General features: G+C 43.6%; 1 protein-coding gene and 1 pseudogene across 3 annotated transcripts in view; both read left to right on the top strand.

Annotated features, from left to right (window-relative positions):
- SMG6 (SMG6, nonsense mediated mRNA decay factor) overlaps positions 1–23,040 on the top strand; it is a 243,643-nt gene that overhangs the window by 160,890 nt on the left and 59,713 nt on the right. The gene's annotated exons all lie outside the window — the stretch shown is intronic.
- LOC112609774 lies at positions 14,205–15,235 on the top strand (annotated as a pseudogene). Its single transcript, XR_003116238.1, has one exon. The product of XR_003116238.1 is annotated as a mitochondrial calcium uniporter regulator 1 pseudogene (transcript).

The following is a 23,040-nucleotide window of genomic DNA, read 5'->3' as shown; positions in this document are numbered from 1 at the left end:
TGAGGTGGCTTGTGCCTGTCATCTCAGCACTTTGGGAGGCCAAGGTAGGAGGATCAGTTGAGCCCAGGAGTTCAAGACCAGCCATGCAACATAGGAAGACCCTTCCTCTACAAAAAGTTTTTTAAAAAATTAGCGGGTATGGTGTGCACACCTGTGGTCCTAGCCATTCAAGTGGCTGAGCAGGAGGATCACTCAAGCCTGGGATCTCAAGGTTACGGTGAGCTGTGATTGTGCCACTGCACTCCAGCCAGGGTGACAGAGCAAGACCGCATCTCCAACAGAAAAAAGTTCCATCTCAAACTGAACACAGCCTGCCTTCCTATAATTCCCACTTAATGATTTTTAAAAGGTTTTCTCAAAATCACAAAGTCTGTTTTTTCTGTATCTGATACACCTTAGTTGTACTTGAAATACTCTTTACGTTTTCTTTTCTCTAAGCTAAACAAACCAGTGCAATCAAATAGATTCTTGACCAGTGCTGTGAAATATTATAGAACTTTCTGTAATGATGCAGTGTTTAATACTGTAATGATGGAAAGTTACTATTTCTGCACCATCCTGTGTGGTAGCCACTGGCCACATGTGACTTTTGAATACTTGAAATGTGGCTGGTGCAACAGAAAAACAAATCTTGATGTAATTAAATTGAAATATCCACATGTGGCTAGTGGCTACTGTATTAAACACTGCAATTCTAGATCATTCTCCTGGCCAGATTTCTCTGTGCCACTACCAGCAGCATCAGATTCACCTGGGAACTTGTCATGTTTTAGGCCCTACCTCCCACTTATAAATCATAAAGAGTTGAGGGTGGAGCCCAGCAATCTCATTTAACACGCTCTCCAGGTGATTCCAATGCACTAATACTTGAAAGCCAATTCCAGTTTGTCAAGGCTTCTGCAAAAAGCAGTGCTCAGACAAGGTCTGACATGCATGTATTTCACCTAAAGACAGCTTCAATTACTTTAAAAAAAAAAAATTGAATACTACTTTCTAAATAGTGCATTGACTGCATGTTATAAAAATCAATACAATGTGGATATAGGTTTTTGGTTTGTTTTTTTTTTTTTTTTTGAGACAGAGTCTTGCTCTGTTGCCCAGGCTGGAGTGCAGTAGCACAATCTCAGCTCTCTGCAACCTCTGCCTCCCGAGTTCAAGTGATTTTTCTGCCTCAGCCTCCCAAGTGCTGGTACTACAGGTGCATGCTACCACACCCAGCTAATTGTTTGCATTTTTAGTAGAGACAGGGTTTCACCATGCTAGCCAGGATGGTCTCGATCTCCTGACCTCAGGATCCGCCTGTCTCAGCCTCCCAAAGTGTTGGGATTACAGGTGTGAGCCATCACACCCGACCTGGATATGAAGAATTAAAAAAAATTAAGTGCGAGGCCAGGTGCAGTGGCTCACGCCTATAACCCCAGCGCTTTGGGAGGCTGAGGCATGCAGATCACTTGAGGTCAGGAGACCAGCTTAGGCAACATGGCAAAACCCCATCTCTGCAAAAAATACAAAAACTAGTTGGGCATGGTGGCACACGCCTATGGTCCCAGCTACTTGGGAGGCAGAGGTTGCAGTGAGCCGAGGTCTCACTGCTGCACTCCAGCATGGGTGTAAGACCCTATCTCAAAAATAAAGTGCCCGTTACAGTTAAAAAAAAAAAATTAATTAACAGGCACTTTCCCAACTGGGCGTGGTAGCTCGTGCCTGTAATCCCAGCACTTTGGGAGACTGGGGTGGGAGGATCACTTGAGCTCAGGAGTCCGAGACCAGCCTGGGCAACATGGTGAAACCCCATCTCTACTAAAAATACAAAAATTAGCCAGATGTGGTGGCATGCGCCTGTAATCCCAGCTACTTGGGAGGCTGAGGCAGGAGAATTGTTCGAACCCAGGAGGTACAGGTGACAGTGAGCCAAGATCACAGCACTGCACTCCAGCCTGGGTGACAGAGCGAAACGCCATCTAAAAAAAAAAAAGAAAAATGTTTTTTTAAAGCTGTTGGCACGGTGGCTCACACCTATAATCCCAGCACTTTGGGAACCAAGGCAGACAGATCACTTGCGGTCAGGAGTTCAAGACCAGCCTGGCCAACATGGCAAAACCCATCTCTACTAAAAAATACAAAATTAGCCAGGCATGGTGGCACACGCCTGTGATCCCAGCTTCTTGGGAAGCTGAGACAGGGAGAATCGCTTGATCCCGGGAGGCCACAGTTGCAGTGAGCTGAGATTGCACCACTGCACTCCAGCCTGGGTGACAGAGTGAGACTCCATCTCAAAAAAAAAAAAAAAACTAAACTAAAAAACAGGCACTTTTCCGTAAGTTTCACACAGCCTTACAGTACTAGAACCCTTGATTGTCTCTTGATTGTCAGTCTGGCGTGCTTTCCATCTCTTAGGCTGTTTCATGAAATAGGCCTCACTGTTTGGTTTGGTGTCTCCCAGATGAGAAAAATCTGGTTCCTTGGCATGTATTTTACCTACCCCATTTGGGGGCTGTTTCTTCTGCCTTTTCTTGCAGAACTTCCCCACTGTTGGGTGCCTCTTTAGTCACTCCCAATACCCTGGAAACATCTCCCTTTTTCAGGGTTTAACAGACTTCACCTGTGTAGTTACCTTCTTTTAATGTGACTTTTGTCCTCTTAGGCTTGAAACCTAGAAGAGGAGCTGGCTTGTTCTGCTGGCCTTGAGCCAGATGTCATAACTTCAGGCAGTGCCACGCTACACATCTCCAGCAGTTTGGAACGGAGAACAGAGTTAGAGATAAGATCGGCAGCTTTAGGTGATGGCTTTGTTTCAAATAAACCATGCATGACCCAAGCCTCCACTTCAAATGGGGAATGAAATTGCTTTATCCTTTGACAGCTTGCTCTATGAAATACATTTATCTTTACTTAATTGCCTTAGATCCCAAGAGGCTACATACAGTAATTTCTAGGAGATAATTATATCAAATTTTAAAAATATGTGACTGTGGACATGAATATGTAACTGCAGTGGACAGGGAGGGAGAGAGGTGGGGGAAACCAAAAGTCCTGCTGAACTTGCTGGTAAGTTTCCGTTCTTATCCTTAGAGTTTCCTTGGGTCACAGACCACTTACTCTGAATCTGCTGATTCAGATATAGGATCCTTCGTACCCTGTGCTGCTAGGGTTAAAGCATCTTGTCTACTACTCATGTAGCTGGATAGTGTTTTGCTCAGGCTCCTCCTGAAACTGGGAGGGGTCAGGCTGGTGGCGGACTTCCGGTTATATGTCTTCATTTAGTCCGGCTGGGCACAGTCTGCCTACACTGTAGGCCACAGCCACTGGGGGTTCTGGTTAGTGGCAGCTGAAAACCAGCAAACTTGTTGATTTTAAAACATGACTATTTAGATGTTAGGGATAAACTTCCTGTAGATGGGGGACAGGCTTCTTTATCTTGGCGTGTTTGAATATCCAGTTCTCATTTCCCTAACCTTTATATTTGAAAAAATCTAAAGTTTCACTGTCATTTTTACTAATCCCAGCCACTACCTACCTTTACCCTACTTTTTATTTCTTCTTTCTGAAATTCCAGGGTTTTTTTGTTTTGTTTGTTTTTCCTGCCTCTTACTTAATCACTGTATTTCCATGTTGTGATATAATAACCCCTTAAAGACCGAAGGCATTTTCCAGGTGTAGACACAGTTCTGGGTCATCGCTCAGCTCTTTTTGTCTGCATCTGCCTTTAAGACTACACACTGGACAGCTAGATTGTGAGCTCCATGATACTCCTCTCTGACCGCCATCCCCAAGTGTCTAGTGTGGTGCTCATGTCTTAACAAGGGCTGTGTGAGGAAGAGCCAGTGAAGCCTAGCTGAGTGACATGGTTGACAGGCAGTCCTGCTGTAAAGACAAGGAAGATCTGACTTGGAGATACAGAGGACATTTGGATTCGGTACTAAGATCCGTGAATATCTAAGCCAGCTTGGGGGTCGGGGGTGTGCCAAAACCAATCAAGGTGGGCTGACCGAAGCAGAGAATCTGTAGAGCCAAAGACTTTCCGTTCCCATCAAGTTCTTTCAAGGCCTAGTCCCATGGCGCTTTCTGCTTGCAGGGGTCATTCTCCAGGTGTCTTTTGTCCCTTCATTCTCACTTAGTCAGGGTCAGCCACACTCCTCAGTTCACTCAGAGGGAAGTGTTGCCTTTCTTTTAAACTCCTCCCCGAGAAACCTGACAGCTCTGATGAATAAGTCGGTTTGCATTTGAAAAGGTCATGCTGGCGTGCCTCTGAGGGAAATCTGCAGCAAGTACTGTCACATCATTTCTTGGAGTCACATCAAGGAGTTTTTTTTAAGGAATTACACTTTAGCTCACATCTAAAACATGAGCACCTGAATAGCAGCCTGGGGGGTGGTCATCAGGGTTAGGGTGTTTGTTCTAGTGTGTTTCTTTTGAGCTAGAAAAACATTTCTCCATATATCACCACCTTTGGTACTCCCTTCTGGAGAGCTGCTTTTCTCCTGCCTGCCCACTAGTCTGGTAGTAGTACCAAGAAGCTTTCCATGGTTAGTAACCTTGATTCAAACCACTTCTTTTAGTTGGATCCTTTTTTTGAGTCAGGGTCTCACTCTCACCCAGGCTGGAGTGCAGTGGCGGGATCTGCACTCACTGCAGCCTCCACCTCCTGGGTTCAAGTAGCAGTCCTCCCACCTCAGCCTCCCAGGTAGCTGGGACTACAGGTGTCTGCCACCACACCCAGCTAATTTTTTTATTTTTTAATTTTATTTATTTATTTATTTATTTATTTTGTAAAGAAGAGATCTCACCATGTTGCCCAGTCTGGTCTTGAACTCCTGGCTCAAGCAATCCTCCTGCCTCGGTCTTCCAAAGTGCTGAAATTACAGGAGCGAGCCACCATGCCTGATCTTAATTTGATCTTTCAGGAGCAGAACCTGCCTATTTTTTCTTGTGTTTTATTTAATAAAAAGAACATACTAAACTTATATAAGGACTTACCAAGAAGGATAATTGAAATTCTGGTGTCTTTAGACAAAAAAACTAAAAAAAAAAAAAAAAGAAAAAAAAGGTGAGGGCTTTTCAGGGATTGAATTGTCTTTGGCACATTTTTTGGTGGATTCCATGAATCCAACTATGTTGGTGTGTTCAGTGAAGTTTTCGCTGAATTTGACTTAGGACTCTGTGTGCGTATACGTGTGTGTGTGTGTTGAACACATGTGTCTATTCCTCTGGAAAGAAGATCATTAATCCCAAATTCTGAATAGGGAAATGGAGACTTTCCAAGGAGGGTCAGGAGCAGGCGAAAAGAAAACATTTTGCCACAGATACTTAGAGTCAATGAGATAGGTCAGATGGAAATGAAGAAATGCCATGATTTACTTCTGTTTCTTAGAGCTCACTGTATGGCTGACCGATAACAGTCACTAGCCACATTTGTCTACTTAAAATTAAATTATTTGGCCAGGCACAGTGACTCATGCCTGTAATCTCAGCACTATGGGAGGCTGAGGCGGGTAGATTGCTTGAGGCCAGGAGTTCGAGACTAGCCTGGCCAACATGGTGAAACCCCATCTCTGCTAAAAATACAAAAATTAGCCAGGCATGGTGTGCATGCCTGTAATCCCAGCTACTCAGGAAACTGAGACACGAAAATCACCTGAACCCCAGGGCAGAGGTTGCAGTGAGCCAGGATCACACCATTGCACTCCAGCCTGGTCGACAGAGCAAGACTGTCTTAAAAAATATATATGTGTGTGTGTGTGTGTGTGTGTATAATGTGTGTGTATATATATATACACACACACACATATATATATATAGGCTAGGTGTGGTATCTCATGCCTGTAATCCCAGCACTTTGAGAGGCCAGTGTGGGAGGATTGAGTCCAAGAGTTCAAGACCAGCCTGGACAACATAGTGAGATCCCATCTCTACAAAAAATTTAAGTTAGCTTGGCATGGTGGTACGTGCCTCTAGTCCCAGCTACTCAAGGGGCTAAGGTGGGAAGATTGTTTGAACCTGAGAGGTTAAGGCTACAGTGAGCTGTGATTGCACCACTGCACTCCAGCCTGGGTGACAGAATGAGAACCCTGTCTCAATCAATCAAAACTTAGTTAATTACAATTAAATAAAATTGAAAATTCAGTTCTTCAGTCACACTAGTCACATTTCAAGTGGCCAGTAACCACGTGAGACTGATGGGTACTGTATTGTCAAGCATAATATAGAACATTTCCATTATTGCCATAAAGTTCTCTTAGACGACTTTGCTTTGTGATAAAGTCACTAAGTATAACTCAGTTATTAAGGTTGGGGTTGGTGGGGGTGGATGGGGAAAGAGGAGGTGTTGGGCAAAGGATACAGAGTTTTTATTAGACAAGAGGAGTAGGTTCTTATGATCTGTTGTAAAGCATGGTGACTAGAGTGAATAATGTGTATTTCAAAATAGCTTAAAGAATAGATTTTAAATGTTCTCACCACAAATAAATAAGTATATGAGATGACAGATGTGTTACATTGCCCAATTTGATTGTTCCACATGTACACATTTATCAAAATATCACATTGTGCTTCATAAATATATACAATTACTCTTTGCCAATTTAAAATAAAACTATTAGGCCGGGCGCAGTGGCTCATGCCTGTAATCCCAGCACTTTGGGAGGCCGAGGCAAGTGGATCACCTGAGGTCAGGAGTTTGAGACCAGCCTGGTCAGCATGGCAAAACCCCATCTCCACTAAAAATACAAAAATTAGGTGGGTGTAGTGGCTTATGCCTGTAATCCCAGCTACTCGGGAGGCTGAGGCAGGAGAATCGCTTGAACCCAGGAGGCAGAGGTTGCAGTGAGCCGAGATCGTGCCACAGAACTCTAGCCTGGGTGACAGAGTGAGACTCTGTGTCAAAAAAATAAATAAAGTAAAATAAAACTATTTTTTTAAAAGGTCTGAGATGATGACAGGGAGGATATTGAGAGGGAGGTACTAGGATTTGAATAGCTAAAGCCATTTAATTAGGAATGAATCAGCATCAGAAGCTACGGACTTCAAAGAGTGGTAAATTACAAGATTCCTGCTGAGATAATTTAGTAGTGTATTTAGCAGGATTCAGAATATTATCTCCAACATGATCAATTTTCATGACCTTCTGTAAGAAAGTTTTCTACTCTTAGAAACACAGCCTCCTTTCATAGACTTTTTAAAAGTTATTTTGTCTTTATCTCTATGCCTTCATCATTAACACTTGCTTTTCCATTCTCGGTGTTTCATTTTCATTGGTAAAACTTAAAACTTACATCAAAATTTTCCATAGTGCTATCATGATGTATTATTTCATTTGATTTCCACTACAGTTCTGCGAGGCATTGTCACTTTTTTTTTTTTTTTTTTTTTTTGAAACGGAGTCTCGCTCTGTCACCCAGGCTCCAAGGTTGTAGCGCAATGGCACGATCTCGGCTCACTGCAACCTTTGCCTCTTGAGTTCAAACAGTTCTGTCTCAGCCTCCCAAATAGCTGGGATTACAGGCGCGCACCACCACACCCAGCTACTTGTATTTTTAGTAGAGACGGGGTTTCACCAGATTATCCTGGCTAGTCTCAAACTCCTGACCTCGTGATCCACCCACCTCGGCCTCCCAAAGTGGGCATTATCACATTTTACAGCTGAGAAGATTAAGAATTAGACTGATTTATCTGAGATCATATGGCGATACTAGGTCAGAACCCAAACCTATCAGTTTCTATTAGATTTAGGTGAATAAGAGGCCTAAACATATAGTTTTATCCTGTTAGATCAAGAGTCTAGACATAGGCAGTCCAGGGCTAGTGTTCAGGCTCTACCACTTGGCTTCCCCAAGTTGGCAGACACTGGAGCTTAATATACAACATCCTACGATGTGGTCCCATCCCAAGATGGTTAGTAGAGCATCAGCAGGAAGCTTAATGGAGGAAGAAAACAGAAAGGGTATGCCCCATACATTTAAAGAGACTTCTTCAAGGTTTTATGTAGAAGTTATATTTATAAACATCTCAAGAGTCACATGGCTCTCCTAGCTGCAGAGAGGGCTGAAAATATAGTCACCTGACTGGCAGAAATGTACCCAGCTATTAGCCAGATGTAGTAACACGTACCTGTAATCCTAGCTACTCTAGAGACTGAGGCGGGAGGATCAGTGGAGCCCAGGAGTTCGAGGCTGCAGTAAGCCATGATCATGCCGCTGTATCCCATCCCTGCGTGAAATATTGAGACCCTGTGTCTAAAACACACACACACACTCACACTCTTAGTTAAAAATCAGAGTTACTTTGCTAAAGAGGGGAAGACTGGATTGGGAGGTAACTGGCAAACTCTGCTCCAGCAGGTGTTTTGATATTTGGTCTGGTGCTTTCCCACTGTTTCATGTTGTCTCTGACTTGTTAGCTAATGATTTAGTCATCTAAGCCTCCAGGGCTGCCATTTTTTCCAAAGAATTAAACGTAAGTTTCCTCTCTCGCAGATGAATAATTACAATAAAAGCTACAGTTTACTGAGGACTTGCTTTGTCTTAGATACTATTCTAAGAATTTACATGTTTTTAAACTTTTTTTTTTTCCTCCAGACAGAGTCTCAGTCTGTCACCCAGGCTGGAGTGCAGTGGTGCCATCTCACTCACTGCAACCTCCGCCTCCCGGGTTCAAGTGATTCTCCTGCCTCAGCCTCCCAAGTAGAGTAGTTGAGACTACAGGCACGCACGACCATGCCCGGGTAATTTTTGTATTTTTAGTAGAGATGGGGTTTCACCATGTTGACCAGGCTGGTCTCGAACTCCTGGCCTCGAGTAATCCACCCACCTTGGCCTCCCAAGGTGTTGAGATTACAACATGGTGAGTCCCTGTCTTTACAAAATATACAAAAATTAGCCAGATGTGGTAGCATGTGCCTATAGTCCCAGCTTCTTGGGGGGTGAGGCAGGGACATTGCTTGAGCCTGGGAGGTTGAGGCTGCAGTGACCTATGTTCCCACCACCCTGAGTGACAAAATGAGACCCTGTCTCAACAACAACAAAAGGCAATCTATTTAATGTGCCTTCTTGGTTTCTCTTCACTGTCCCCTTTCTTCTTCTGTCACTCTCTCAGACCCGAGGCTGAGAAAAGAGATTGACATGGTTTAGGGTTTTAGAAATTTAGTTCCTGTACCTCATGTAGGAACTTGCATGAGAAGATTGTGCTGGGGAATTAATGAGATGTCTGCAGAGAATCCAGAGGCTCAAAGTTTCTATATCTTGTTAATAGAAATTTGCTTTCCAAATACAATTTTGTATTTTCTCTTCTCTCCCACTCCCCCTGGTACTGTTATGAGTTGTAACAGGTAAGAGCACTATCCATTGATCGTCCCACACCTCTTCCCCATAGACACCTCAGTGGGACTGGCGCTTGAATCTACAGTCCACATGTAGCCAGGGTGACACATCTGCTGTTAAGTTGCTCTGAGGCTTGACTTCTGGTGTTCATTCAACATTAGATATTTATTAAACACTTACTATTTACCAGGCATTCACAGTGCTAGGGATTTTGTGGTGAATGAGACAGGCATAGTCTCTCACCTCACAGATTTTACGTTCCAGTTATGGGGATACAGAGCAAACAAGTAAAGAAATAAGTAAGCAAAATAAATTCACTGGGCATGGTGGCTCATGCCTGTAATCCCAACACTTTGAGAGGCCAAGGCAGGAGGATTGCTCGAGTTCAAAGTTCCTTCTTTTTTTTTTTTGGAGACAGAGTCTCGCTATGTCACCCAATGCTGGAGTGCAGTGGTGCCATCTTGGCTCACTACAACCTCCGCCTCCTGGGTTGAAGGGATTCTCCTGCCTCAGTCTCCCGGGTAACTGGGATTACAGGTGCCTACCACCACACCTGGCTAATTTTTGTATTTTTAGTAGAAACGGGGTTTTACCATGTTGGCCAGGCTGGTCTTGAACTCCTGTCCTCAAGTGATCCGCCTGCCTTAGCCTCCTAAAGTGCTAGGATTACAGGCATGAGCCACCGTGCCCGGCTGATTGGTTTTCATTGATTTACAAGTCTGCATGTGAATCTTTGTCAGCTACGTGCATAGCGATCACCCGGTGTATAATTTTAAATTTATTTACAGCATTTTCTTTGCATAAAAATTTTTATGACAAATCAGCCATTTCCTTTCTGGTTTATGTCTTACTTAAGAAATCCTTTCCGGCTGGGCACAGGGGCTCATGCCTGGAATCCCCCAGCATTTTGGGAGACCGAGGTGAGCAAATCACAAGGTCAGGAGTTCAAGACCAGCCTGGCAATATGGTGAAACCCAGTCTCTACTAAAAATACAAAAAAAAAAAAAAAAATTAGCTGGGCATGGTGGCCAGACACCTGTAGTCCCAGCTACTCGGGAGACTGAGGCAGGACAATCACTTGAACCCGGGAGGCGGAGCTTGCAGTGAGCCGAGATTGCACCACTGCACTCCAGCCTGGGCGACAGAGCAAGACTCCATCTCAAAAAAAAAAAAAAAAGAAATCCGTTCTGAGTGTGCAATATTGGCAATATATTGCTAATTGTTGAAGCTAGACGATGGTATCAGGTTTATTTATTATACTAGTCTCTCCTTTTATATATGTTTGAGATTTTCCATAATTAAAAAAAATTAATTAAAACAAGACCACTGGCATGCATTTAATAGCAAATATGCTTAAAGTTTTATTGTATATAAAATCAATTGTCCTAATCATAAGCCGCAGCTTATAATTTTGTGGGGTAAAAGGGTTACTTTTATCTCTGTATAAGACTTTGTCATTTTATCTTTTTTTTAAGACGAAGTCTTGCTCTTGTCGTCCAGGCTGGAGTGCAATGGCGCAATTTTGGCTCACTGCAATCTCTGCCTCCTGGGTTCAAGTGATTCTCCTGCCTCAGCCTCCCGAGTAGCTGGGATTACAGGCGCCCGCCACCATGCCTGGCTAATTTTTGTATTTTTAGTAAAGACAGGGTTTCACCATGTTGGACAGGCTGGTATCGAACTCCTGACCTCGGGTGATCCACCATGCCTGGCCCATTTGATCTTTTTTTTTTTTTAAACCGCTTGGTTGTTAGGTTAAAATATTACCAAGAATAATTGCAATTTTACACGAAAAAAAGGAAACTTTACATACCCTGAGGTCATAAAGAATATATAACAACATTTTTCTTCTAAAAGTTTTAGTTTTACTTTAGATTTTTCTTCTGAATGTTTGGTTTTCATTTTGGTTTTCCATTTATATCTTCATTCCATTTGGGATTTATTTTGTAAAGCAGATTTCCGTTTCCTAGTCCTCTGTTCTGTTCCATTGAACCAGTGAGCAATTGCCATATATACAGTATTTAGTCTTTCCATCCATGAACATGATATACTGTTAATTTATTCAGGTCTTCTTTTATGCCCTTCAAGGATGTTTTGTAATATTTCCCATAAAACCCTTGCACAGATTTTGTTACTAATTTATCATATTTTCTAGTTAACTATTAATGGTATGAATATAAATGCTGTTTCTTTTCATCTTATATCTATCAACTTTACTGAGCTGTCTTGTTCTGTAAGAGTAACCATAATAATAGAAATTCTTTGTTTCTAACTTTAATAGCAATGCTTCTAAAGTTACATTAAATCTACTTGTCATAGATTTCTTTTTTTTCTTTTTCTTTTTCTTTTTCTTTTTTTTTTTTTGAGACAGAGCCTTGCCCTGTCACCCAGGCTGGAGTGCAGTGGCTTGATCTTGGCTCATTGCAACCTCCACCTCCCGGGTTCAAGCGATTCTCCTGTCTCAGCCTCCCGAGTAACTATGGTTACAGGCGCGCACCACCATGCCAGGCTGATTTTTTTATTTTAAGTAGACACAGGATTTCACCATGTTGGCCAGGCTGGTCTTGAACGCCTTACCTCAGGTGGTCTGCCCGTCTCAGCCTTGCAAAGTGCTGGGATTACAGGTGTGACCAACCATGCCTGGCCCATAGATTTCTGATAAGTGTATCTTGTCAGGTTAAGAACATTCACTTCCTTCATGTCTAAAACACCAAAAGCAACGGCAGCAAAAGCTAAAATTGACAAATGGGATCTAATTAAACTAAAGAGCTTCTGCACAGCAAAAGAAACTACCATCAGAGTGAACAGGCAACCTACAGAATGGGAGAAAATTTTTGCAATCTACTCATCTGACAAAGGGCTAATATCCAGAACCTACAAAGAACTCAAACAAATTTACAAGAAAAAAACAAACAACCCCATCAAAAAGTGGGCAAAGGATATGAACAGACATTTCTCAAAAGAAGACATTCATACAGCCAACAGACATATGAAAAAATGCTCATCATCACTGGCCATCAGAGAAATGCAAATCAAAACCACAATGAGATACCATCTCACACCAGTTAGAATGGCGATCATTAAAAAGTCAGGAAACAACAGGTGCTGGAGAGGATGTGGAGAAATAGGAACACTTTTACACTGTTGGTGGGATTGTAAACTAGTTCAACCATTATGGAAAACAGTATGGCGATTCCTCAAGGATCTAGAACTAGATGTACCATATGACCCAGCCATCCCATTACTGGGTATATACCCAAAGGATTATAAATTATGCTGCTATAAAGACACATGCACACGTATGTTTATTGCAGCACTATTCACAATAGCAAAGACTTGGAATCAACCCAAATGTCCATCAGTGACAGATTGGATTAAGAAAATGTGGCACATATACACCATGGAATACTATGCAGCCATAAAAAAGGATGAGTTTGCGTCCTTTGTAGGGACATGGATGCAGCTGGAAACCATCATTCTTAGCAAACTATCACAAGAACAGAAAACCAAACACCGCATGTTCTCACTCATAGGTGGGAACTGAACAATGAAATCACTTGGACTCAGGAAGGGGAACATCACACACCGGGGCCTATCATGGGGAGGGGGGAGGGGGGAGGGATTGCATTGGGAGTTATACCTGATGTAAATGACGAGTTGATGGGTGCAGCAGACCAACATGGCACAAGTATACATATGTAACAAACCTGCACGTTATGCACATGTACCCTACAACTTAAAGTATAATAATAATAAAAAAATAAAAAAAAATAAAAAAATTTAAAAAATTTAAAAAATTTAAAAAAAAAGAACATTCACTTCTATTCCTAGATAGCTGAGTATTTTTAAATCACAAATAAGGGTTTAATTTTATTAAATATTTTTTCTTAATCTGTTGATGATCTTGTAGTTTTTCTTTTTAACCTGTTCATATGGGGTTATACATTAATAATTTTTTAAAAATAGGTTCTTATTCCCATTGCCCAGGCTGGAGTACAGTGGTGTGCTTATGGCTCACTGCAGCCTCAGCCTCCCTGGGCTTGCCCCTCCTACCTCAGCCTCCTGAGTAACTGAGACTATGGGCGTGTGCCACCACACCTGGCTACTTTTTTGTATTTTTAATAAAGATGGGGTTTCGCCATCCTGGGCTCAAGCGATCCGTCTGCCTTGGCTTCCCAAAATGCTGGGGTTACAGGTGTGAGCCACCCCACCCAGCCCCATAATAAAATTCTAATTTAAAACTATCATTTTCTTCCTAAAATAGTCAGTGTACTCTTCCAAACTTCAACATGAACATATTCTTGACTCATAGTTGTTTCGTGGGAAATAACATATTTCTTTCATTTTCTTAAAGGTTTTTACTCTGCTGCTTGCATGCCATTTCTCTCCTTCCTCCCTCCCTCCCTCCCTCCCTCCCTCCCTCCATTCCTTCCTTCCTTTTTTTGATGGAATCTTGCTCTGTCACCAGGCTAGAGTGCAGTGGCACGATCTTGGCTCAGTGCAACCTCCACCTCCTGGGTTCAAATGATTCTCCCAGCTCAGTCTCCCAAGTAGCTGGGACTACAGGTGCGCACCACCATGCCCAGCTAATTTTTGTGTTTTTAGTAGAGATGGGGATTCACCATGTTGGTCAAGCTAGTCTCGAACTCCTGACCTCAAGTGATCCACCTGCCTCGGCCTCCCAAGGTGCTGGGATTACAGGCATGAGCCACCGTGCCGGGCCTCAAATTTACAATAGTGGGTATACAATGCTTGGAGAGGCTGTTAGAATAACAAATTGGCAGGATAGTGGCATACAGAATAAAGCATAAGGCAGTTAGAGTGGTATATAGCTTAGTACTGTTGAAATCAGAATCCAGTGGTTTTTAATCTAACTCCAGAGCCATGCTGTCCAATAGAACTTCCTGCAGTGGTGAAAGTATTCTACTTTACATTATCTGGTGTGGTAACTACTGGCCGCGTGTAGCTGTTGAGCACATGAAATGTGGCTGGTCTACCTGAAGAAATGATTTTTTAAATTGTGGTAAAATATGCACACATAAAATTTACCATTTCGTGCCCTCCCTGCACTTGGCCACTGCCGCCCTGTGCCAGCAGCTTGGGGACTGGGAACACTCGTGCCTCGGGTACGCCGCACCCTTGGCCAGACGCAGTGGCACATGGATGTGCCCGTGGGGCCTTACCCCGGGCATCGCCGCTGCTGCCAGCACCCTTCGCCTGTGCCTCGGCGTGGCGCCCACACTCCCTTCCTGCAGGGGTCTGCTGGATACCTGCAGCTGGAGCGCAAAAGGAGAGATTTCACCTCTTCTGGGAGTAGGAAGCTCTACTTTGACACTCATGCCTTCGTGTGCTTACTGGAAGACAATGGGTTTGCTACTCAGCAAGCAGAAATCATTGTGTCTGCATTGGTCAAGGTCCTGGAGACCAACATGGGTATCGTCTACAAAGATAGGGCCACCAAGATGCAGCAGGAGATCGCTCTTCAGCCAATAATGTCTCAGACTGAATGTGGAAAAGGATATGGTTACTTGGGAGAAGTGTGAATTTTCAGCCTTCAGAGCAGAAAATGAGAAAATAAAACTCAAACTAAATCGGTTAAAACAAGTAATGGATGAAGTGATTAAAGTCCTAACAGATACTAAATTAGACTTCAGCCTAGAAAAGAGCAGAGTAAAAGAATTGTATTCATTGAACGAAAGGAAGCTGCTGGAATTGAGAACAGAAATAGTGACATTGCATGCCCAGCAAGATCGGGCCCTCACCCAGAGAGACAGGAAGATAGGAACTGAGGTTGCTGGCCCCAAAACCATGCTTGAGTCACACAAGCTTGATAATATTAAATCTTTAGCAGGGTCTATATTTACGTGCCTAACAGTAGCTCTGGGATATTGTCGCCTGTGGATCTAATAAAGTGTCTATTTAAAGAGGAAAAAAAAGGATTTACCATTTCAACAATTTTTTAAGTGTACAACTCAGTGGCATTAAGTACGTTCGCAGTGTTGTGCAACCACCACTACTATCCATTTCCGGAACTTTTCATCATTCCAAATGCTATAACCATTAAACACTCACTCCTCATTCCCCCTTCCCCTGGCAACTTCTGCTTTATAGCTCTATGGATTTCCCTCTTGTAAGTACCTCATATAAGTGGAATCATGCAATATTTGTCCTTTTTTTTTTTTTTTGAGACAGGATCTCTCTCTGTTGCCCAGGCTGGAATGCAGTGTCGCCATTACGGCTCACTGCAGCCTCCAACTCCCAAGCCCAAGGGATCCTCCCACCTCAGCGTCCTAAGTAGCTGGGACCACAAGCACGTACCACCACACCCAGCTAATTGTATGCACGCGTGTGTTCACGCTTGTGTGTGCTTGTGCATGTGTGCACGTGCGTGCGTGTATGTGTGCGTGTGTCTGTGTGTTTGCGTGCGTGCACGTGTGTGTGTAGAAATAGGGTCTCCCCATGTTACCAGAGCTTCTCTTGAACTCTCAGGCCTCAAGCAATCGTCCCACCACAGCCTCCCAAAGTGCTGGGATTACAGGTGTGAGTCACCACCTTTGATGCACAGAAGTGTTTAATTTTGATAAAATCTGGTTGGCTTTTTTCTTTTTTTTTCTTTTTTTCTTGAGACTGAGCCTCACTCTTGCCCAGGCCGGTGTGCAGTGTCTTGATCTTGGCCCACTGCAACCTCCACCTCCTGGGTTAAAGTGATTCTTGTGCCTCAGCCTTTCAAATAGCTGGGATTACAGGGGCCCGCCCGGCTAATTTTTGTATTTTTAGTAGAGACGGGGTTTCACCATGTTGGCCAGTCTGGTCTCAAACTCCCAACCTCAAGTGATCTACCTGCCTCAGCCTCCCGAAGTGCTGGGATTACAAACGTGAGGCGGTGTATCCAGCCTGCTTATTTTTTCTTCTGTTTCCTATCCTTTTGATGTCTTATCCAAGAAATCATTGCCAAATCCCGTGTCATAAAGATTTTCCCTTATGCTTTCTTCTAAGAGTTTTCTAGTTTTAGCTCCTTTTAGGTCTTTGGTCCGTTTTGAATTGGTTTTTGTATATGGTGTTAGGTAAGGGTCTGGCTTCATTCTTTTGCATGTGAATATCCAGGTTTTTTAAAGCTCTTTTTGTTGATAAGACTATTCCTTCCATAAGATTGGAATTGGTCTTGGCACCCTTGACAAAAGTCAGTTGACCCTGTATTTGTGAGAGTTTACTTCTAGGTTTTCTGTTCTATTCTATGCCAGTACCACACCATTTTGATTAGTATAGTTTTGCAGTAAGTTTTGAAATCCAGAAGCATGCGCCCTCTAACTTTTGTTCCTTTTCAAGATTATTTTGACTGTATGGAGTCCCTTAAGATTCCATATGAATTTTTTTTTTTTTTTTTTGAGACGGGTTCTCGCTCCATTGCCCAGGCTGGAGTGCAGTGGCACAGTGTCAACTCACTGCAACCTCCATCTCCCAGGTTCAAGCGATTCTTGTGCTTTAGCCTCCCAAGTACCTGGGATTACAGGCATGCACCACCACACCCAGCTAATTTTTGTATTTTTAGTAGAAACGGGGTTTTGCCATGTTGACCAGGCTGGTCTCCAACTCCTGACCTCAAGCAGTCTGCCCGCTTTTGCCTCCCAGAGTTCTGGGACTACTGGCATGGGTCATTGCATCCAGCTAGATTCCATATGAATTTTAAGATGTGTTTTTATGTATCTGTGGAAAATGCCATTGGGATTTTGATAGGAATTGCATTGAATCTGTAGATTGCTTTGGTTACTATTGTTAGCGTAACAATATTGTCTTCTAATTCATGAACATAGGATGTTTTTCCATTTATTGGAACTCCATTTTTAATTATATTCAATTTTAGGAAATTTAAATTTAAGTTTGGCTATATTGTAGCTAATGGTCATCCTGTTGGCCAGCACAGCCCAAGAGAATTATCCTCAGATTTTCTTTTCTTCCTAAATCATAGGATTGTGGTGACATCTTCAGAGGCCTTGTAGTGTCTCCGGAAATCTGGATTATATGGAATGCATGGTTAGAAGGTGAATATACATAGGGATTTGGGTCCCTCCGGGTTATCTCTGTCTTGGAGATACAAGAGGGCTACAAGTCTTGCCACATCAGACTCTGTCTCCTTCTCTATTTTCCCTTTGGAAATGTCTGGCTTTCTCCAGAGCCAAAGAGAACTTGTTTTCCAAAAAATTATCAAAAAGTAGACTGGTGTGGCAGGAATGGAACTCCTTCTGCCTCTTCCTGTTTCCATAGAGGAGGAGACCATAGTGCCCCAAATGGGGTGTTTTTAAAAGAAATTCCTTCTCCAAATGGAGATGCTGATTATTTTGTAGCAGTATATACCTTGGTCATCATTCTGATGGTGTTCTCATGGGAACAGCAATAAAAAGTGCCTTTAGGTGTCAGTCATGGTTGTGCTCCCAATTGCATTTTCCTTGAGGGTCAACAATCTAAGAGATGCCTGCACATTAGAAAAAAAAAAAATAAAGACTAAACGCTGTAAATAATTAGTTAAACCAGGAAACCCCCTTTCAGTGTCCATTCGTTTTTCTGCCATGTGAGAAGTAATGGTAGGATGCGGAAGACCTGTGTCCTTAGTACTGTTCAGTCTCCCTGCTGCCCCCTTCCCTGGCTTCTCTCTAAAGACTCCTTGGGGAGATCTGCAGATCTCAGAGTAAACAGGAAACCTTACTAAGTAAAATAGGGAGTCTTAGAGCCTAGAGGGTAAGAGACGTAGCTCTCAGGAAGAAGATGCCTTTGGCCTTGGACAGCCAGGAGCAGTGGGTTTGTGGGGTTTTATATAAACACTGTGTTATGACTCTCTGCGGAGGAACCCTCCAATCCACTTTAGGCCAGAAATGGAACTTTGTTTCCTGGCCTCCCATGACTACTCCACATCAGTCTCTCCTGAAAAGAGGCTAGAATATCACTTGTGTATTCAGAATTGGACTAGCCCAGTAGTTAGCCAGTTCGCTAAAGCTGATTTCTCTACCTTACTGCCCTGTGGCCTGTACCCCACCCTTGTTGTCACCCCTCTCTTTGTGCAGAGATAACTTCTTTACGATAGCATTTGGGATTTCCCACACTACAGTTGATCTGTCACCGCACTACCGAAATGCCTCTGCCAACCACTTGGGTGTCCTGGTGTCAGAAGTTAGAAGTGTCCCAACTGTCCCACCCAGCCTCCTCAGCTCTCCTCTCTCTCTCCTGGGTTGTTGTTCTGGAATGATATTCCTCTTGGATTCAGTGTGTGCAGTCTGATTTGGGTGGAGCCTTTAGCTGTACACAGGAGTGCTGGTAATGTCTGGCCTTCAGTGCTGCCAAAGGCAAAAAGCTGGCCTCTTCTCAGTGTAAAGCACATAGTTGGATTGCTGGGGCAGTGTTAAATGGAGGGTGGGGTGAGCACATACCACTCTCTTCCTACTGTGTTTTCAGGAAGTGATTATAAAAGCAGCTATAAGTTTGAATGAAATCAAAAGAATGAATTGTCACCTTCCCCCAACAAAAACCAGATGAGCGCAAACATACACACAAACACACTCCTCCTCGGCGCTCCGTCCAGGATCCACACCCTGGCTCTGCCGGGCTTCACTTCGGTGCTATTTCAGAGCAAAGAGCCTTTATCATGCCATCTCCATTCTCTTCCCTGTGAGAGAGCTTCGTAGTCTTATGAATGAGAGCTCAACTTCCCTTTCGGCATACTGTGGGTTTCACTTCCCTATCCTGTCTTCTTCCAAGAACAGTATGGGCAGAAGTATATAGGTGGGAGGAATAACAAGTGCCAAGATTGCATTTGTCAGTTAGGAATTGGGGTTTCAGAACTGGTAGTAAAATTGTTTGCAGAGTTAATTGTCAGAGGAGTTTCTGTGCCGTCAACACACTTCCATTCCTTCCTTCCAGCTGCCTCTTTCCCCATACGGCCTTTTGCCTGGTACCTCCATGGGGTTTAAGCCATATGGCTCTTATGAATATTGTTTGGAGTCTCCAAAAGTGGAAGATTTGGCTGTGCAGCACACAGCACCCCTGGGTCTACTCCTCCCCTCTCAGCAGCTGTTTGCCACTGACCGAGGTGGCGACTGAGCCTATGTGTGTGGCCGGAGTCAGTGACAAGCATCCCACCCAGGCCTGGGGAAGCCCTTAGCCAGTGCGGTTCCTGTGGCAGCAGCCAAACACGCCAGAGTTCCTCATACCTTCAGAGCTATGGTGTAACAGCCAGCTTTATGCGGTAGCATTGTTTAGCGTTGGTTGACTTGACTTCTCTGTCCCCACCCTCTGTCTTTAAGGGAATCTGGCCATCATCCAGTAGGGAAGAAGTTGGCATTTACAGAGAGTGGCTTTCTGCCACCTCTCGTGTGGTAGGAGCCAGGACCACCTTCCATCTCTGCTTCCTACCCATGTGGCAAAGAGGAAGGGGCCCCTCTGTGCTCAGCCTCCCATTGTGGAGTTTCAAGTTGCCTAAGATCAGAATAAGGCTATCTGCCAGGTTATCTGCCCAGATAAACATTTATTGTTTACAGGGACATGTTTCAGCTGCTCTGGCTGCTCCCACTGGTGAGATCTTCTAGTGTCTTGAGGTTTTAAGCCAGTATATGGGGCCGACATCCAGACACAGAACTACTGGGGCTGGAGAGGCTCAGTGGCTGTCGGCTTCTAACTTCGCGTCGCCATGGCCCCCCGCCCCTTCCCACTGCCAGAGCTGGATTTACATCTCTTGTTCTTAGATCTGCCTCCTGGATATTGAAGCTGCGTCTACATTTTAAACCTTTCTAGCCTTTAGAATTTGAGGATTTATATGAGATCCAGTGTTAGGATACAGCAAGCTGAAGACTTCTTTTACATGGCAAAACCGGCCCTCTCACGCTGTTTTCCTTCACAGCTAGTGAGACAGCTGTTTAGTGACAGCAACAGGGATTGATGCAGATTTTCTTTTTTTAATCCAACCAGGTCCAGTGCTTCCAAATACTGTCTTTTTATACTTTAGTGATGTGATTGATTTTCCAACATTTTATTATACAGCAAAGTTGAAAATTCTCAAATGAGCTCACTTATACCCAGTACCTAGATGCTGTCATTCTCGTTTTACTGTATTTGTCTTATCATGTTATGTTTATGTCTCTCCCTCTCTTCCCCATCCATCCATCCATCCATCCATCCATCCATCCATTTTTTTCTTCTTTTAAATATTTTTTTAATGCCTGTAATCCTAGCACTTTGGGAGGCCAAGACGGGCAGATTGCTTGAAGCCAGGAGTTCAACACCATCCTGGCCAACGTGGTGAAACCCCATCTCTACTAAAAATACAAAAATGAGCTGGATGTGGTGGCGGGCACCTAAATTCCAGCTATTCAGGAAACTGAAGCATGAGAATTGCTTGAACCCAAGAGGGCAGAGGTTGCAATGAGCTGAGATTCCGCCATGCACTCCAGCCTGGGCAACAGAGTGAGACTGTCTCAAGAAAAAAAAAAAAGAAAGAAAGAAAGAAAAGAAAAGACTAGCCTGGGCAACATGGCGAAACCCCATCTCTACAAAAAATACAAAAATTAACCGAATGTAGTGGCAAGCACCTGTTGACCCAGCTGCTCGGGAGAACTGCTTTTAGTAGCCCAGGAGGTCAAGGCTGTAGTGAACCCAAAATCATGCCACTGCACTCCAGCCTGGGTGACAGAGCGAGAGGCTCTCTCTCTTGCTCTCTCTCTCTCTTTCTCTCTCCCCCTCCAACACACACACACACACACACGCATATGTGTATATATACGTATGTGTGTATATATATATAAATGATCATATAAGTATGTTGTAATCCCTTATCTCCACCTCTGTCCCCAGAGGCAAGCTCTGTTCTGATTTTTTCCACCAAGATTAGTTTTGGCTATTTTAGAACCCCATGTAAATGGAATCACACAGTAAGTACATGCTCTGGAGTAAGCCTTTTTTCATTTAGCTTAATCTTTTTGAGATTCCTCTATGTTGTTACATATATTAGTAGCTCACTCCTTTTTATTGCTGAGTAGTATTCCATTTTATGAATATGTCACAGTTTATCTGGTTGACAGTGAATCTGTTTCCAATTTTTAGCTGTTATGAATAAAGTTGCTGTGAATAGTTGTACACAAATCTGTTTTTGGACATGTGTTTTCACTTGACTAAATGCCTAGGATTAGAATTGCTGAGTCGGAGATTAGATGTGCATTTTTTATTAGAGATCCCCTAGACCAGGCTTGTCCAACCTGTGGGCCACAGGCTGCACACAGCCCAGGATGGCTTTGAATGCAGCCCGCCACAAATTCGTAAACTTTCTTAAAACACTATGCGCTTTTTTTGCCCTCCGCTTTTTGTTTTTAAGCTCATCAGCTATAGTTAGTGCTGTTATATTTTATGTGTGGCCCAAGACAATTCTTCCATTGTGGCCCAGGGAAGCCAAAGATTGGATACCCCCCTGCCCTACAGCTTTTTCCGAAGATGAAGATTGCTTCACATCCTCATTGGTAGGTGTGTGGTGACTGGTGATACATCATTTTTGGCTTTAATTTGTATCTCCCTGGTGACCAATGAAGTTGTATACTTTTTGTTTATTCAGACAGGATCTTGCTCTGTCACCCAAGCCGAAGAGCAGTGGTGCAGTCACGACTCACTGCAGACTTGACCTCCTGGGTTCAGGTAGTCCTCCTGCCTCAGCCTCTCAAGTAGCTGGGACTACAGGTGTGTGCCACCACACTGGGCTAATTTTTTAAAAACTTTTTGTAGAGACAAGATGTTGCTATGTTGCCTATGCTGGTCTCCAGCTTCTGGGCTCAAGCAGTCCTCCTGCCTCACTTGCCCAAAGTGCTAGGATTACAGGCAGGAGCCACCATGCCCGGCCGAAGTTGTATACTTTTTCATATGCTTACTGACCATTTTGTATATCTTCCCTATGAAGCATCTTTTCACATCTTCTGCCCATATTCTTTAGTTGGGTTATTTTCTTACTGATTTCCTTATGTATTCTGGATGTAAGTAGTTTGTCAGATACATGTTTTGTGAATATTTTCACAAAGTCTGTTTCTTGCCTTTTCATTTTCTTAATATCTTTTGATAAACAGAAGGTTTTAATTTTCATGAAATCAATTTATCCTGCTTTTCTTTTATGGTTACTTTATGAGGGCTCAAAATCCCAAGTGATAAGGATCTTCTACTTAGTTTTCCTGTAAGCTCTATACTGAGGCTGGGCCTGGTGGTTCACGCCTGTAATCCGAGCACTTTGGGAGGTCGAGGTGGGTGGATCGCTTGAGGCCAGGAGTTCAAGACCAACCTGACCAATATGGTGAAACCGTTCTCTACTAAAAATACAAAAAAATTAGCTGGGCATGGCTGGGCACGGTGGCTCATGCCTGTAATCCCAGCACTTTGGGAGGCCAAGGCCGGCGGATCACGAGGTCAGGAGATCGAGACCATGCTGGCTAACACGGTGAAACCCCGTCTCTCCTAAAAATACAAAAAAATTAGCTGGTCGTGGCGGTGGGCGCATGTAGTCCCGGCTACTGGGGAGGCTGAGGGAGGAGAATGGCATGAACCCAGGAGGCGGAGCTTGCAGTGAGCGGAGATCGCACCACTGCACTCCAGCCTGGGCGACAGAGCGAGACTCCATCTCAAAAAAAAAAAAAAAAAAAAAAAAAGCTGGGCATGGTGGTGTGTGCCTGTAGTCCCAACTACTCAGGAGGCTGAGGCGCAAGAGTCACTTGAA

Source organism: Theropithecus gelada, chromosome 16 (genome assembly GCF_003255815.1).
Source record: "Theropithecus gelada isolate Dixy chromosome 16, Tgel_1.0, whole genome shotgun sequence".
NCBI lineage: Eukaryota > Metazoa > Chordata > Mammalia > Primates > Cercopithecidae > Theropithecus > Theropithecus gelada.
The sequence above is the reverse complement of the archived record's forward strand: the minus strand, read 5'-3'. Positions and strand labels throughout refer to the sequence as shown.